General features: G+C 31.0%; 1 long non-coding RNA gene across 1 annotated transcript; it reads left to right on the top strand.

Annotated features, from left to right (window-relative positions):
* Window positions 1-3434: 3434 nt before the first annotated feature.
* On the top strand, window positions 3435-5879 carry LOC106688637 (uncharacterized). The gene is made up of 2 exons (XR_001344342.3): window positions 3435-3947; window positions 5507-5879. It is a non-coding gene; the product is annotated as an uncharacterized lncRNA (long non-coding RNA).
* Window positions 5880-6124: the final 245 nt, after the last annotated feature.

Raw genomic sequence — 6124 nt, 5'->3', positions numbered from 1 at the left:
TCCATAAAACCGTGGGGCAACAGAATTATAGGAAATAAGATTTCTGTACGTCGGGTAGTTGATTAGTTGGGAATGTAAAAGGTCCCTGAGGTGTTGGTTGAATTTGGTTTGTAGTGAGGAAGTGGGGTCTCGGTGTGTGGGTGTATATGTTGATCGGTCAGATAGAAGTAAAGCCATTTTTTTGTTGTAGTCTGGACGATCCATTATGACTTTCATGTTGCCTTTGTCTGCCCTAGTGATAATGATGTTGTGATGAGATTTTAAAAAGGAACGGGTAAAGGAAATGTCTTTAAAAAATAGAGGAGAAAAATTACAAGTATCGGAATGAGGATGTAGGAGGTGGTTGGAAATAATGTTGCAAATAGAAGTACGGGATAACTCTTTCTTGTCAATAGAATGATGGATAAGGGGGTCATTATGAATATATTCTAGATCGGTTATAAGTTCTGGAATGGTCTTTAATGAAGAGATGGGGGTAGAAAAATTTGGACCTAAGCTGAGAATATTGCGAACATTGGGTGGAATGTCTGTTGATGAAATGTTGTGGACCCATTTGTCATCACCTTTAGGATAAATTTTAGAAGCTAGCGATATATTATAAATGTGATTAAATTTTGAGAAAAGCAGTTGTTTTTTCTGTAAACGGGTAGTAGAAAAAATGGTGGAGATGGTGGTGCAAAGATTATTAAAGTGTGTGTCGCTCATATTGGTTTTAAGGATATGGGTGAGAGATGAAATTTTATGGTTTATAACTTTTAAATTAACTTAAAATTTTAACTTTAAAATTGTATGTGTAAAATTATTCTGTTTATACTTTCTTTTTATATTTTTCTATACTTACTGTGGTTGTTATCTTGTTTTGTTTTTAGCCCTGACGAAGGCTAGAAACTCTAGCCGAAACGTTGGCACATTAAAATAAGTTAATCATACTTATTTGTGTTTTTCATTGACCGCACCCCCAACCATCTTCTCCTCATTTATATTTTAATGGTTTCCTTAAAATATAACAATTTTTTAATAACTGTCCCTAGAAAATATTAATAGAAAAGTGGAACAAGTTTATTAAATTTTATATTCACTCCTTACTTTTTAGAACAGTAAATATATTTTGGCATCCTTAATATTCACGTTGAAATGAGTGAACAGAACGGGAGAAGGAGCATGACTTTCTGGAGAACAGCTTAATGTATCAATTATTGTAGATGTATCAAATCATTAAAAATAACATTCACATCTCTATCCTCTTCACGTTTGTCCTTAAGTGAACGGTTTTACTGATGTAATATAATTACATCAATGTGCGAAATCCATATTAACTTCATGGGAGTGGCCAAATCTCCAGCCAGCGTTATTGTTACTTGGGAGAGTAGTGTAATGACACCCCCCTGATTTTAGGAATTTAATCAAAATAGTTTGAACCTTTTTTGGGAAACTAGTAAAAAAATGACGTTGATACTTTAGAGAAAGAGCTATTGTTATACACGTATCTATGAGTAATTTAAGTTTCTTACAATTTTACGTATTTAATTAGGCCATTCACGTAAATAAACATATTATTGCAAAAGAATATAAACACATATATTATTTTTAAATAATATGTATAATTCTCCGAGATAAGTAAGTCCTAGATCCAGGACTTTTCCCAAAGGTATTCGCGCCTTTGTACCTGTTGTATTTCATACATTAATTGAAAATATGGATCAAAATATAGTTTGGCTAATCGATATTTTTAAATACAATTTATTTTCTAATTAAAGACTTAATAATAAAAGCGTTAGCTTAATAAATAAAAGCACCTGTTGTATTTATATCTAATAGAAACACGTTTTCATGAAAAATAAAAAACTGTTATATAAGTTACTACTATAAAACTTCGGATATCAGTAGAAATATAGAACAAAATTAAGACATACGCAATAAAACACGCAGATAAAATTAACAAGACCAAAAACAACAATATTTAAACTTAAAAACAAAATATTTGTTAGAATTTTGCACAGATCTGACAACCTTATGACGGCTCAGCTGGTATTTGATCGCACCGTAGTTAGCTTGGTAGTAAAAAAAATATTCTGTATTTTGGATCCTAATTGGCTACACTCAGTGTGAATAGCATCAAGTTTTCTTTTGAGCCCTAGAGTGATAGGTCTGGCGGATTTTATTTGACTCACTGAATGTTGTAAATATTGAGATATTCTCCAGAGGCCGATAACACTAAGAATATCTTGCAGGATATCAATTGTCGATACCGATGTTGGAGCAAAATTTGGGGCTATTTTAGTTAGCACTTACGAGGATAAATATGAGTAATCTTTTTTAATGTGGTAAAATCCTGAAGGACACGTTCAAAATTCGAGGTAGGCTCCTTCCATAGTTAAAGTGGACCATTACGTGGATCATAAATTGTCAGCCTTTGACAAATGTGTCGATGTTTTTCTAGTTACAATACCCTATGGCCTAACGTTCCAAACACATTGATTAACTACAACCTCCTAACAGCTCTCAGTTGCAACTAGACAAAGAACAATTGTGGAGATGCTACACGAGCGCTCTCACGAACCCCTTTGATCTGTGTCCAAAAACCGACTCTCGATGGATCGGCACCGAGCTTAGGCCAACTCGTACAAGCCACCCATCCACATGCTCGTGCATGTCCGAGTTCGCCTTGGCTTGGCCAACATGTAGAGGCCCTTAAGGCTTTTGAAAGGTCAAAGAAATTGTGATTTTCTGTTGGTCTGTAGAGGAATTAAGGTCGTCAGGTGAGAGGAGGATGTGGAGCAGGTGATAGTTTTCATGGTATTTTCTTCTTAGTTTTAGGATCTGGAGCTTGGGAGAGGATACTATGAAAGTGCTTTGCTTTAGCACGGCGTAAGGACTGAGTATCTAAGGGACTTTAGTTTGGATGAAGACGGTAGGTGTCTAGCTAGTGCGAAGTACTATAACCTCAAAATCCAATTAATAACTGAGCTACCCAGATGTAGAAGGAGGTACATAAATTTCAAAACATAACAAACTCTAAAACAAAAAAAAATAATGAACCTTTTGACGTGACAACGTCTTATAAATCATTTTGCGGGATGCCATGTTAGAAAAAGTGTCCCGTAACGGAAGTAGATTTTTAATTAATTCATTGTAATTGATCATATGGCGAGAGGTTTCAAATGGGTTTGCCACTAAAACAAATGTAAAATAATGTAACTTTAAATGAATTATAATTAAAAATATATTTAAAAGAAATATACTAAAGATATAGAAATGTTAATAATAATTTCGACAGTGGCAAACCCATTTCAAATACTCTCTTTGCAAACGTCAACTATTGCCACTCAAGACGTTAATCATGCCACCACACTACTATTATAAACCTACAAATTTATGTTTTTGACGTGACAACGTCTTATAAATCATTTTGCGGGATGCCATGTTAGAAAAATAAATATCTGAATTCAATATGTGAACTGGTTTATTATTTCAAATATATAACATTGGATTGATTTTAATTTATATTTATGTAATATTAGCATAGAGTATACGTTGTCACGGAAATATGTCGCCTCGGCGCTTCGCGCCGAGGCCTACACGGGCACGGTTTTTTTTTCTTAAATTTTGCTATTTGTAACATAACCCCTTCAATTGTATTATTCCGTAAAGTTTATTTAAGGTATGAAAAATTATTTTAAATTAATTCATAACTAAATCAATTATTTAGCATACCCAGGAATATTGAAAAAAAAAATAATAGCTATGTAGTTTTTCTCTCACTACGTTATTAGAATGTTTTTTGTTGTCACTTAAATATTTGAACTCTTTGCTTCGCCTTATCGATAGGTGAAATAAGTTGTTTATTTGATTAAGAACGTTCGATTTACAGGAATTGCAAGTAGCACCTTACAAGTGGCGCAAAGATGCCTGATTCGAAATTGATTGATTTTGATTGGAAGTTCGAGGTATTTGTTCATTTTAAAGTAAAATGAGGTTCTCCTGTCTGGAATGAAGGTACATCTCAAAAATTTAATTTATTTGAATACAACATAGCACTTCACAGTCCACTAGTAGTCGACATTTGAAAATACTTCCTTAACAATTAGGTTCTGACAATTAGTATGTTTGCAATTTTATATGAGTGAAAATCCTGATACACTAGATTGGAACAACATTATGTCTAATTTGTGGTTACTATTTGCATTTAAAAGGAATTCATCTATTATTTTAGTTGAACTGCTAAGTTTGCAGGCACTTTCTTTTTATGACTCTTTATTAAGTATTCATTTTAAGGAAAGGAACCTTATATCCAATAGAGCTTAACTCTTGTTTTTATTGATTTATCTTTGTAAAATTGTTTTATATTTTTTCTGAACTTTAAAATTAATCTATTGAATAGAAGTAGAATGTGTATCCATAGCTATTATTTTTATATTAATATAAAATTAAGTTTTGAAGGGTATATCTCCTATTAAATTATAATCAAACTGATTTTGTAAAGTTTGATATCTCTACTAAGGACTACTGCAATTCCTGTGTTTCATCTTTTACTATGATCATTATTTTGAGTACATAGTAGAACTAGTTTTAAAATATTGTTATACATTTTTTTTTCATATTTTGCAATGTTGGCTGTGTTAAGGACTAGTTTTATATTGGAGGGCATTATAGCTAAAACAATGGCTTATCCCACAAAGTCTTGAACGCTCATTTAGATTGATTTCATTTATTCATACAATGCATCCTATTGGTTTTCAGTTCCTTTGCAAAACTAATTTTGAATTATTCCAGTAGATGAAAGCAGTTGGCTTATTATCCAAATAATTCTACTTTTAGTTGAAATAAAGTTTAATTGTGTTTTCTGGGCAAAGCCTCTTTTTCTCTCAAGCCTCAATTATAAGAATATCTTGTCTTTTAACATGTGATTTTGTATCCAAAGTTATATGTGTATGTAATAATAATTTTCATGTGTACTTTTTTCAATTATTGAACCGATTAAATTGGATTTTTCAGACCTGTCAGTTTCATCTACTAAGTACTGAAATTTGGTCTTAATATTTATGTCAACTACCATATCTAGAAAGTATTTTTAAAAATTTCAATTTTATTCATGTATAATATAAAAAGTGGAATATTTAAGTAGGAGGAGATTAATTTTAGATGTTATAAAAAGTATTATTTTTTAAAATTAAGAATAGAAAAATTTTAATAAAATTGTTTGTTTTTTTCCGGAAGTGTCAACTACTAGTGTTTTTACCCTTGATATTTTATACATTGAACTTGTGATTGTATCATTAAAACATAATTTGTGATCATTTCATTAAAATATGATTTGAATTTAAATTCTTTTACCAACGATTTTTCCATTTTGTTGTTCAAGCCAACCATAATTTATTAATTTTATTATTAGATTGTTTTTAATCAAATTTGAGTTGTATCTTTATTTTATGACAGATCCATTGTTTTATGTTATTTTAATATTTTAAAAAACTGTGTAGTTATTAAATGAATACTAATGTTTTAGTTTATTGTTGGCAGTAGTGCCATAAGTGTCACTAAACAACCTTTTGTTAACATACTGATGCATTTGGGTGATAAGATGTCATTAAAAGAGTCAAATATTGCCAAAACATACTCATTGAACTTCGAAATGAATCTCTCAGAGCTTTCTCTCTTCATAAATACAATTGAAGATGTTTTAAAGAGTAGTATGTATGTTTAGTAATCTGAATGTGATTGATTGTCTTTACTAACAATTATTAATTTTTTCTATTTTTGACTTGTTGAATATTATAATTAAGACATGTTATATAAATAGTCTTTCTATTATTAATTGTCCATTTTGTTTCAATAATTTGTATTGAAGTTTTAAATATATCAGTATGAATAGTGTAGAATATGGATTGTTCACTTTTTTCGTTCACCCATTCATTTCTTTACCCTGGAGGAAGAAGTTTTTATCCTCCTCCCCTTCAGAAGGAGAAGTGAAGCCGAAAAGAGAGTGTTGCCCATGCCCTAGATACTCGATTGTGTGGTTTATATTCAGATAAATTGGAATTTCCTCCATTTATATAATCATCTGAAAAAACTATTCATTCTTGAATGGTCTTGAATATAAACTGTATGAAATGCTATTTTCAGT

Source organism: Halyomorpha halys, unplaced genomic scaffold, assembly GCF_000696795.3.
Source record: "Halyomorpha halys isolate HHAL.00 unplaced genomic scaffold, Hhal_1.1 Scaffold1169.1, whole genome shotgun sequence".
In the NCBI taxonomy this organism is placed as follows: domain Eukaryota; kingdom Metazoa; phylum Arthropoda; class Insecta; order Hemiptera; family Pentatomidae; genus Halyomorpha; species Halyomorpha halys.
This window is presented reverse-complemented; position numbering and strand designations above follow the sequence as displayed.